Source organism: Oncorhynchus gorbuscha, linkage group LG18 (genome assembly GCF_021184085.1).
Source record: "Oncorhynchus gorbuscha isolate QuinsamMale2020 ecotype Even-year linkage group LG18, OgorEven_v1.0, whole genome shotgun sequence".
Classification (NCBI taxonomy): domain Eukaryota; kingdom Metazoa; phylum Chordata; class Actinopteri; order Salmoniformes; family Salmonidae; genus Oncorhynchus; species Oncorhynchus gorbuscha.
Genome location: NC_060190.1, coordinates 37,145,975 through 37,158,350, shown reverse-complemented (window position 1 = coordinate 37,158,350; position 12,376 = coordinate 37,145,975). Strand labels below are relative to the sequence as shown.

The window sequence follows — 12,376 nt, the reverse complement described above, 5'->3', positions numbered from 1 at the left end:
CCCATGCACAGGAAATAGCACTGGCTATTTTCAAAGCCAGATTTACTCACAAAATAACCTTGATGAATCCCAAGTTCACTATACAACAGATAGCTCCAACATCCAGAGTGACATAGGCTATTAACCAAATGTAAATACCAATGTAGCCAAGATAGCCTCCAATGGCGGCATACTTCAATTTCATCCGACAAAATGACAAAATGCTCAGCTCAGCCTTAGACCAATGTAGTATTCACAGATACAACTGATAGGTGGCACTAAATGACCAATATGGTCACATGTCATACAAATAATTTACAACACAAACTCCATAGCCTTTCATAATGGATTTACAATTACAAAATGACCCATGTTCGCGCTGCGAACACAAAATAATATTATTATGTGAAATATATTATTACACACACATATATAATAAGGATCGAACAACATTTCCATATCAACAGCTGAAATTACTAAAAAATGTGTTTAAAACATTAAAAAACCATACAAATCAAATGCTATCAAAGGGATGTTGTCTATGCTCATGATTCAAAAGCATCCCCAAGGCCCATTATGTCCACAAAGCAAAAGTAAATGTCCTAGATGGGTAAAAGGTATTAGTTGGTAATGAAAAAGCTGACAGTCCAGTACTCACTTTGCCTGCCTGACAGCTAGCAGTGAGGGAGATGGTGACATGGTGGTTGCCTGTAATGTCACGTCTTGTGTGTAGAGATCCTGTATGCTGCCTCTGTCTGGTCTTAACTTTCATTAAAGTTGATGTTCCACTCTTTCACTCTGACATTTCCAATGGCATGTTACATTATTCCAAACTGGAATTTTTTTTAAGGACCAGAGAAAGATGGCGGACTGAACACAGCAGTGTAGATCACCTCAAGATAAAAATGGAATATGTGACTCACCACCTGGATTTGGTTTTATGTAGCAAAATATTGAAATTGTGTTATTAACACTGGATAAAAGTAGGGACTCAGACTTACAAAATGGTATATCATAGACTGCATTTCTGAGGTACAATGAGAAAGTAATTCTGCGTTGAAAGTTGATCAACTTGTAAACTCACTTTTTAGAAAATGGCCTTTGAATATTTTGGTATCTAGTGAAGAGCTTAAGACATGTAGCTAGCTAGCTATGTAAACAATGAACCTAGCTATGTAAACAACGTGCAAGATCACACACATCATGTAACGTTAGCTAACGAGCCATCCAGCTAACATTAGCTAGTTAAACAACAAGAAACATAGTGCCAAATCATGTTGTTAATACCCTCCATGATTCTGCTGGGAGCTAACCAACCTGGTTCAATGTTAGCTAGCTAACATTAGGCTCTAATTAGCAAACGGCTCTGGAATACGAATAATAACATAATACATGTAACGTTAGCTAGGGAGCCAGCCAGCTAACTTTAGCTAGCTATCTAACAGTACACTTTAGCTTGAAATGAAACCACTTTCTGTCAAAATTAGAAATGTGTAATATCTGAACATGTACCTAGATAGACTATCTTACCTGTATACATCATCATGCATGATGGAAGTGTCTCCCTGTCACAGATGTCATGCCACAGTTGCCCTTAGTTTGAAGATGTAATCCGGAGACAGGTGTTTTCTCAATTTCTTTAGTTATCATACTCTAATTCCACGGATTTCAAAACTAGATCCTCCAGAAAGTGGAGAGCAACACTTGTGCAGTTTCCCTATGCGATATTTTTTTTAAAAGTCACGTTCGACAGGATTACCAACACAGACTGACCAGCTCAAATAGACAGAAGCCTTCTAAATGGCAGACCAATCCTCTCTCGGCATGTCCAGCCCACTCATTATCTCAGCTAATCATGGCTAGTGGGAAGTTTGCGGACTTTGTTGCTTAACGAACAAGGCTCATAATTTAACAATTTTATCATTATTTACAGATGGAATACAAGTTTGTTCACATGTTCAAGAAGGTATTTCTGCCCCCAAAAAGTCATTTTCATATAAATGTTGAAATGGCTCTCCTGTGAAGTCGTGACTTGCGACATACGCCTAGTTTCTTGAAACGGGTCACATATTCAACATTGGTTAGACTAAGCCTAAGTTAGACTAAATATTAGCACTTCACAAACTGGTGAGTTATAACCTTCAATTTGGCTAACAACACAAAAAATATTATGAAAACAAGCAACACATTTTGGAGAGTAAAACAGGGGAACCAATCCCGAAAAGAAAACGTTACTCTTTGACAGACACAGACAATTTATTATTTTAGATGGTAAAAGATGGAAACCGATCTCTTAAAATCAATAACTGACAAACTGGGCATACTTGAATTAGTCAGTAAGGATATAAAGGAGTTGAAGGCAAACCTTGAGATGAGTGGCGAAAAAGCTGCGACATTGGAGAAAGATGCAAACAAGCTGAAAGGGACAGTTATTAAGATTGAAACCGATGTTAACGAACTAAACATTTTCACACGTACCAACACACAGGTGTGATCATTGTACAGCTGTCCCTGTAGCGTACGATCAAACAGGTGTGATTAGAATGCTTACTTAGAATGTCCAGTTTCGGTATGACGCAACAATCAGCATTTGAGCTGGCCACAAAAATGTTTTCAGAAACATTTTTCACAAACACAGTCCTTACAAAGTTATGTCCAGAATGTGAGGAGTTTATTTTTGGATGCAATGTTCAGACCTTCACAGAAGGAGCTACAGCTTAACACAATCAACAAAATAGGAAAAATGTAAGCTACATTTGTCTTAGCGCTAACTGAGGAAAGATTGACATAACACAAGCGTTTTTAAATCACATTTTTAAAACTCTAGGCTGAAAGAAACTACAATATGAATTAGCTAATTGTAATTACTATTTAGAATTAATCTAATCACGGGTGAGCTCACCAGTGATGAAAATAATTGACTAATACACTTTCTAAAAATCAAAAGTAGTCCGACAATGGGTACTTCTGTGCGCCGGCATGTTTTTTTTTCTTCACAGAAACCAAAGATAAGAGGAGACAAGATGAGTTTGGTCTGTTTTATAGTATGCATGTTGAAGGGGTTGTGTCGTTCACATCCCGGAAGTTCTCGAAAAATGAGTGTACCCTTACTCACCTCATTTTTTTATAACATCTTTGGTACGACAGACAATTATGTGAAACCCAGAATGCATTGTATGTCAACAAACATGGCTCCACACATAGCTGGAATTAGCTTAGCTCACAATCAGACTTCTAAAACTTCTAAACAAACCTCTAAAAAGTATTTTACACACACTGTGTTCATTACAATCTATGCAAGAATCGGAATACATGTTTTGTCACCAGTGCTTGAAAACGTGAATAAAACAGTAAATATATAAATAATTACCACACAAAAAAATTCTGATAGTGATCTATTGATACAAGTGGCGTGTGGTGGCAGTCAATCACATAACCTCTCACTCCCATTCTGAGCCATTCAGTGTTGTTGTTTATGTATGTAACTAGTGAGCTAAGCTGTAGCATTAGCAATGTCTTTCAAAAGGAGAAAACACACAAATGCGGGAATTCTGGAGATTTTTAAAAATTCTGACAATGAGTGAGTATGAAAGTCAGGAATTAGATTCTGACAGTGACAGTGAGGAGCTGCCCCCCAACCTTGTAGCCATTGAGGACCCTGAATCTGAGGACCCCTTGTCCACTGAAGAAGTCCCAGGTCCCTTTGAAGATGCTGTTGGTGATTGAAGCAGATCGACAGTGGATGAAGTACAGGAGTTCTGTGGTAGCTGGAAGGCCACCAGTCATTTCACCCCTCCTGGCCCTGCTGTTTGCTTTGATGAGTCCCAGTTTGGAGTGCAAAGCCCCTTGCCATTTCCATCTGAGGCTTCAAGTGCTTCAAGTTGTTTCTGACTGTGGAGCTGGTGGGAGACATAGTAGAGGAGACCAATCGCTCAGCCATGGAGCTACAGGAGAAGAGGGAGCCAGGAGTGTGGGGGAAACTCACTAAATGGGTGACAACCACAATTAGTGAAATGTATACCTTCCTGGTGACAGTCATTCTCATGGGGATAGTAAAGAAGAACTCCCTAAGAGAATACTGGAGCACAGATCCTATGTTTGTTCAACCAACAACCACCAATACTGCAATAAAACAAGTCAATACGTAATAGTCATCTATGTGTTTTCTTGCTGTGTTTTCATCCAGTAAAACTGTACTCCAGCATACAAAAGTGTGTATTCCAGCAAAAGAGCTCCAGTTCCAATTATGATATTGGCAAATATTGTTTGTGTGTGTGTGGTTTCTGAAAGTACAGAATGAAGAGGAGTTATTAGTCATTAGAATACAATATCAGGATATAGCACTAAAACAGCATTACAAAGAAGTAACATAATAAACACTGCTATAAAAATAATATATTGCATTGACAAAATCACTCATTTGAGTTATAACGGTAAGAAACAGTAACTATTGAGTTCTACAAGGGGGCAGGGCAGAACAGAGTTATGCTAAATATGTCAAATGAAAACAAACCAGTGATCTATTTTTATTTTATTTAACTAAGCAAGTCATGTAAGAACATATTACTATTTAAAATGACAGCCTTCACCCTGGCCAAACTCAGACGGCGCTAGGTCAATTGTGCGCGCTAACACACTTCCAATGACGGCACTGAGATGCAGTGCCTTAGACCGCTGTGCCACTTCGGACTCATAAGGCCAGGATAGCTTCAAAATACAACACAAGCTAATACTCCTCAGATGCAATTAGCATTGTTTTAAAGAGCTAATAGAATAATGTAGCTAGCTACTTAAGCACGATTGAATATAACACCATAAAGGTTAAGAAATGAGTAACTGTTACCTCGCGTGTCCGCGGTTATAAGGAATATACACATATATATACTATGCTCCATACACACAGAGCTACAGTAGAAACGAAATACAGAAACTATTATAACGTAATAAGGCACTTTGTTAGAAACACATTTCCAAAGTTATTATTGGTAATAAAAACGACTGCGATGTGGGTACCAGACAGAAAATGTGAACACGTGTGTGCAGATCCTGTTCTAACGGGAGATGCGCAAATGTTTGCAGACTTGAACTGCACAAACAATTGGGAAGTGCTTGGGGAATTTTGTCCGGGTCAGAAATTCCTAATAAATAAATTGTCCGCAAAAGTAAAAAGGCCTGCTTTCATGTGAATTAATGAGGAGGCAGAATGCATCTCAAATCAAACAGTTCTTAGAAAATTTTAACTGTTTTAACTTTAAAGTTGAAACAGCCAATAAATAAAAACAGGCTTGAGGGCACCGCGGATTAATTGTCCTGTTGCGTAACAATCACATTTTGGAACTGGTGAGTGCATTCTAACATCACGTGCATAAAAAAGTAATGCTGGGGCGACCCGTTAGATATTTGGAACTCACGTATGAAAAGGTTCAAATGGAGAACATCTTTCTGAGTGAAGCCTTACTTGACATACAGACTAGGAAAATAGATTCAAAGGTAAACATGTAGCTCTCGTAGTCGATAAACTGTATATTGATAACCAAATGTTGAGAGACACAAAGACTACTCTATGGCTATTCTAAATACAATATTACAGTTCCCATAGAGGAGTCGAATAATGGAACACACAATACTAGACATGGTAGGGATTGTAATAAAAAATATATATAGAAAAGCAATAAAATACATTCTAGATAGGGAATGTTGGAAAATAATTAGTTTTACACTTTCCAATTATAGTATTTCATCAATTGAAAATACCGCACTAGAAGAAAGGATAATACGCTAAATAATATATCTTCAAATTTAAGGAACTGGAACACAAAAGTACTCAATCAACATGGTAGAGAATAACACAGTGGACATAGAAGGCACAGTGTGTGGGTATGTGCGCATGTTTTGTGATGGAAGGTGGGGTGTTTGTTTTTGTGTTTGGAAAAGTGTGGAGTTAAGTGAAAAAGGATACGGGTTGAAAATCCCAGAGCCCATGTGTGTTTGTGAGCAGGGATTATGAGAAAGAGCTTTCAATTTTGTGCAGATATGGGATATACATTTTAAAATAAATTATTAGTATTTATTTATTTACTGTCCTATCATGATGGAATGGTCAACAACCCTATACCCTAGACACGCACCTGGGAGACCCAAACACTAAGAAGATGTCCTTATCTGTTTTATGGGCCTTCTGTACGTAGATACCTACCAAAGCAGCACCTCCCCCTAAATATTCTGAGACTGCCTGGTAGGGTTGGTCCTACAAAGCCAAAGACACCTGAAGGCGAGAGCATAATATACAATATCACAGGGTAAGCACTGCCTACCCTGCCTACCCTGACTGCACGTCACTGTAAGATGTGTTGCGCGTGTCTTGGCCGAGCTAGAACGTTTTTCATAAGTGCTGTATTTAATACTGTAGGAAAATATGTCTGTGTGGTGGGCACAGTGTTGGAGAAAGTGTTGTGTGGATCAACCTTGAAATAATTTGAGATTCCCTATTGAATACAAATATGGTCATCTCGGACAGAGGTGGCAACTAGCTACTGTAACTAACAATCACTTCCCAAATGAGATAGAGTTATATCAGGCAGTAGGCAGTTTTCCATCTGCAGCGACAGAGCCCAGTGTTCTATAGGGCCTCTCAGCTCTAACAGACACACATGAGAGCTGCAGCTTTGAGATACAGTAAATGAGGTCTGATTGAAGTGAGCTGATGCTAAGTGCTTTGTTACGGCTATCAGAAGCACAGGCTGGCTGAGTTAGAAGAAGAGATCATTCAGAAGAACAGCTCATGCCTCAGCAAGGAGGAAGAAAGGCAGGCAAAGATTTAAACATCCATGTTCAGGGTGGAAGACTAACAGGCTTAGGGAAGAAAGGGAGAATGTACTGAAGGACATGAGAAGGTGTGAAAGAGAGCGGAGTCCTCAAAAATTATCTGCAAATGAATAGCCGCACGCAATATTTTGGATGGCTGATTGATTAGCAGGCACTCAAAATACAAATCTGGCCTGCAATTGTCAGTCATCCAAAACCTCCGCAAATTATAATGACCATAGATCATATTCACAATGCACAACCGTTTCAGGGACATTTCTTCTCATCTAGGGAAATCTTACTTACTTTACATTTTCATAATTCTGGTGCCAAGGCCCCCAAACCCCAAATCAGCACAATGTCCTTTAGAAATAAGTACATCATCTTATTTCTGCCCAATAACTCAAAACGCATTAGCTGTATCCATTATTCAAATGGTTTTCCTTGGTTTTAGGGAAACCCCAGTTGGATTCCGTGAGGCAAAAACTGTGTCAAATGAAATGAGAAATATAATTTCTAAATGTTACTCGCTCCCCCAAAAAAGCTTTAAGAGGTGCAGCCTAACTTTGGTGATTTAGCAGAGGGCCTCTCTGAACCTATCTGAAACAGTTCAAGTTTAATGAGGCTGTGTGTCGAGCCTACTGCCATTGACCTTCCCTTCACAGGTAAGCTCACTGAGAGCACAGCAATGATCTGGAGTAGAGTTACAGGGGAGGAGAGGAGAATAAGGGAGAGGAGAGGAGAGCTGGGCTAGCTGGGCATTATTATGTTAGTGTAGCAGTATGAGCTGCCAGGTTGGGAACTGAGCCAACCAGTACACTGGGGTTTAGTACACCCACTCCTGTGACATGTTTTTAATGACTATTGAGTCGGGACCTTGGTTCAACGTCTCATCTGTTGCCTGTGTGAATGAATAGCCTAGCTAAAAAAAAGGACAGATCTAGGATCAGCTTCCCTTCACCCAATCTTCACCTTCAAACACAAAACAAACCTTAGACCAACATTTAGGGGTAACGTCCTCCTACTGTGTGCATGCAGTATGCTGCCTGTGTGGCTGCCTGGTGCAGTGTGGGTTGCTATATATATATGTATTTTTTTATTTTTATGAATGATTCAAGGTCAGACAGCACTGGCTCTGAGCGAGACAGTGGTGGACCATTAAGGTTGTGAGACTTCACTGACTGTACCAATGGAACTATAATTCCATGAAAGTGTCCCAGTAATAAGGCCCTCGCATTGTTTACGCAAGTGTTGTGTGGATGTACCGGTGAATGATATTTGCTCTCTCGATCTAAAGTATCTCTGTTTGTGTGTTTGTCCTCTCTTCCACTCTCCTTGAGTCAAGCTCTTTCACTCTCTCTCTCACGCGCGCTCTTTCTCTGTCTCTCACTCTCACTCGCTCTCTCTAGGCCTATGCTTTGTTCTTTCTAAGTATGTCTCTCACTCTCTATCCCGCTTTCCCTTAAATGTTATTCTCCTTGTAAACGCCCAGTGCTCTGTCCTGCCATGGCTCGGTGTTCGTTTTCTAGCGCTGCCCTGACATTACCAATGTAGTAGTTAGCTACGCTGCCCTAACATCATCAGTGTAATAGCTGGCTAGCTGTGCGTGGACATAGCATTAGCAGTCTGCATCATGTTCTCCTATAGCGCTTCAGTGACTTTTAATTTGCACTTCTGCTGCTGCTGGGCTTCTATCTGCTGCCCTGACAGTCCCAGTACTCCCACACCCCTCCAGCCAACCAGTCCGCACTCAGACAGGCACACACATTGGAAAGCACACGCACATTCGTGAAGCAGATCACACAAACACACACACATATTTATGGTGTCAGAAAAAAATAACACATACATTGCTATTCTTTTCACACATTTCAAACCCATTTTAACATGTGTGGTTAAAGGCACACACAGCTCTCTGTCTCCCACTCAGCTATCCATTTGCAGAGTGGTTTAGGTGGCTAATTCATACGGACGTCTATCCATTTGCAGAGTGGTTTAGGTGGCTAATTCATACGGACGTGTGTGAACTCCCCAGCAGTGTGAGACCAGATCAGAGCTCAGTCAGACGGAGGTCACATCTAATCACCCGGGGTCATAACTCTCAGCCCTTATCTACTGCACTGAGCTAGAAAGAACAAGTGTCTCAGTCTCAACAGTCTCACCCCTCCAACTATTAGTCACGCACGTTATCACACTGACCACAATAGTTTCATGAAAAAGGAGTGTTTGTACTGTTTGTAGTGTGTGTGTGTGTGTGTGTGTGTGTGTGTGTGTGTGTGTGTGTGTGTGTGTGTGTGTGTGTGTGTGTGTGTGTGTGTGTGTGTGTGTGTGTGTGTGTGTGTGTGTGTGTGTGTGTGTGTGTGTGTGTGTGTGTGTGTGTGTGTGTGTGTGTGTGTGTGTGTGTGTGAAATCAGACCCATTGAACTCATTCATCTCTGCAGGAGAGATAAGATGACCGGGAGGGATGTCGTGTAGTCAGGATAGAACATTCTCACCAAACTACTGTCCCCTGCTGGGGGTTGGGAGTTCAGATGAAGAATTTTACAAGTGAGGCCACAGCAGAGAAAGAAAAGAGACAGAGCAAGAAAGAGAGATAGGACGACAGACAGACAGAGCTAGAGACAGTCAGAGACAGGGAGAGTTTTTGCTACTTAAAAAATGTGCTGTATGTTTTCATTGGATAAGAAGTATCTCCGTTTGATAACATGTTCTCCCATTCCATGCCTTCTGAACACGACCCAGCCAAACACTACGACGTCATCGCTCTAGACATAGACTAGAAGGTCTGGGCACAGCCTGCTGGGTTTCTCTTTTACCCTAATAATTAATTAATTAATTGAGTTTGAGGGGTCTAGAGGGACTATCAAAGAGGAACTTGCAGATCACCCCCAAATCCTTCAAAACATTGCTGTAAGGAGTTAGTTGGTCTAGTTCACAATTTCCAGGACAGTTACAACAGTCATTGTATAATTCAGACGCTAAAGGGGACCATTGTACCATGCAGCCAAAACAGTCTGTCTGGTATCACAGGATACTGTGGAAGTACTACTGTAGCCTAATAGTTCTATATCTGAGAGGGTGGTTCCATACAGAACAAAGCATTCCACCAACATTCTATCTGCCAGTCTGAGACAAAGAATTCCTCTCACTTCCATTGGATGTTGATTTAAGATTCTGAGATGTTCTGACAGCTGCACAAGTCACTGGTTGGTGGCATGAGTCACTGAGTAAAACATGCACACAAACAGTACAAGTCAAAAGTTTGGACACACCTACTCCTTCAAGGGTTCTTTATTTTTACTAAATTCTACATTGTATAATAACACTATGAAATAATACATGGATTAATGTAGTAAGCAACAAAGTGTTAAACAAATATATTTGAGATTCTTCAAAGTAGCCACCCATTTCCTTGATGACAGCTTTGCACACTCTTGGCATTCGCTCGACCTGATTCATTAGGTTGTCACCTGGAATGTACTTCAATTCAAATAAAACATTTAAAAATCTAATTTTATTGGTCAAATACACATGGCTAGCAGATGTTATTGCAAGTGTAGCAAAATGCTTGTACTTCTAGTTCCGACAGTGCAGAAATACCTAACAAGTAATATCTAACAATTCCACAACAAAAACCTTATACACACATATCTAAGTAAAGGAACAGAATAAGAATGTATAAATATATAGATGAGCAATGTCAGAGTGGCATAGGATAAGATGTAAAATATTGCATAAAATACAGTATATACATATGAGACGAGTAATGCAAGATATGTAAACATTGTTAAAGTGGCATTTTTAAAGTGACTAGTCTTCCATGTATTAAAGTGGCCTATAATTTCATATTTTATTACATTTTAATTTAACCTTTATTTAACTATCTATAGGCAGCAGCCTCTCTGTGCTAGTGATGGCTGCTTAACTATGGCCTTGAGATAGAAGCTGCTTTTCAGTCTCTCGGTTCCAGCTTTGATGCACCTGTACTGACCTCGCCTTCTGGATGATAGCGGGGTGAACATGGAATGTCTCAGGTGGTTGGTGTCCTGGATTGATCTTTTTGGCCTTCCTGTGACATCGGGTGCTGTAGGTGTCCTGGAGGGCAGGTAGTTTGCTTCCGGTGATGCATTGTGCAGACCACACCACCCTCTGGAGAGCCCTGCGGTTGTGGGCGGTGCAGTTGCAGTGCCAGGCGGTGATACAGCACAACAGGATGCTCTCAATTGTGCATCTGTAAAAGTTTGTGAGGGTTTTAGGTGACAAGCCAAATTTCTTCAGCCTCCTGAGGTTGAAGAGGTGCTGTTGCGCCTTCTTCGCCACACTGTCTTTGTGGGTGGACCATTTCAGTTTGTCAGTGATATGTACGCCGAGGAACTTTCCACCTTCTCCACCACTGTCCCGTTGAGTGAGAGGTTATTTTCCTGACACCACCCTCTGAGATTCCTCACCTTCTCCCTGTCGTAATCGTTGGTAATCAAGCCTACTAATGTTGTGTCATCTGCAAACTTGATGATTGAGTTGGAGGTGTGTGTGGCCATGCAGTCATGGGTGAACAGGGAGTACAGGAGGGGGCTGAGCACGCACCCTTGTGGGGCCCCAGTGTTGAGGACCAGCAGGGTGGAGATGTTGTTTGATGATGAAGTCCAGGTCCCAATTGTACAGGGTGGGGTCGAGACCCAGGGCCTCAAGCTTAATGATAAGCTTGGAGGGTACTATGGTGTTGAATGCTGAGCAGTATTCATTCAATCAATCAAATGTATTTATTAAGCCATTTTTACATCAGCCGATGTCAAAGTGCTATACAGAAACACAGCCTAAAAACCCCAAACAGCAAGTAATGCATATGTAGAAGCACGGTGGCTAGGAAAAACTCTCTGAAAAGGCAGGAACCTAGGAAGAAACCTAGATAGGAACCGGGCTCTGAGGTGTGGCCAGTTCTCTTCTGGCTTTGCCGGGTGGAGATTATAACAGTACATGGCCAAGATATTCAAATGTTCATAGATGACCAGCAGGGTCAAATAATAATAACAATTGCAGTGGTTGTAAAGGGTGCAACAGGTCAGCACCTCAGGAGTAAATGTCAGTTGATTTTTCATAGCCGAGCATTCAGTTAAAGACAGCAGGTGTTATCAATGTAGTCAATGAACAGCATTCTTACATAAGTTTTCCTCTTGTCCAGATGGGATAGGTCAGTGTGCAGTGAGATGGCGATTGCATCGTCTGTGGACCTATTGGGGCAGTAAGCAAATTGAATTGGATCTAGGATAACAGGCAAGGTTGAGGTGATATGATCCTTGACTAGTCTCTCAAAACACTTCATGATGACAGAAGGTCAAGTCAAGAATTTTGAAAGATTCTTCAAGTGCAGTCGCAAAAGCCATCAAGCGCTATGATGAAACTGACTCACATGAAGACTGCCACAGGAAATGAAGACCCAGAGTTACCTCCGCTGCAGAGGATAAGTTCATTAGAGTTGCCTGCCTCAGATATTGCGGCCCAAATAAATGCTTCACAGCGTTCAAGTAACAGACACATCTCAACATCAACTGTTCAAAGGAGACTGCATGATACAGAGACTGCTCTTCTCTGTATC

At 40.9% G+C, this 12,376-nt stretch overlaps 1 protein-coding gene across 3 annotated transcripts in view; it reads right to left on the bottom strand.

The window, feature by feature from the left end:
* The window catches only part of LOC124003017 (contactin-2-like), an 81,944-nt gene that overhangs the window by 64,913 nt on the left and 4,655 nt on the right, over positions 1-12,376 (bottom strand). The gene's annotated exons all lie outside the window — the stretch shown is intronic.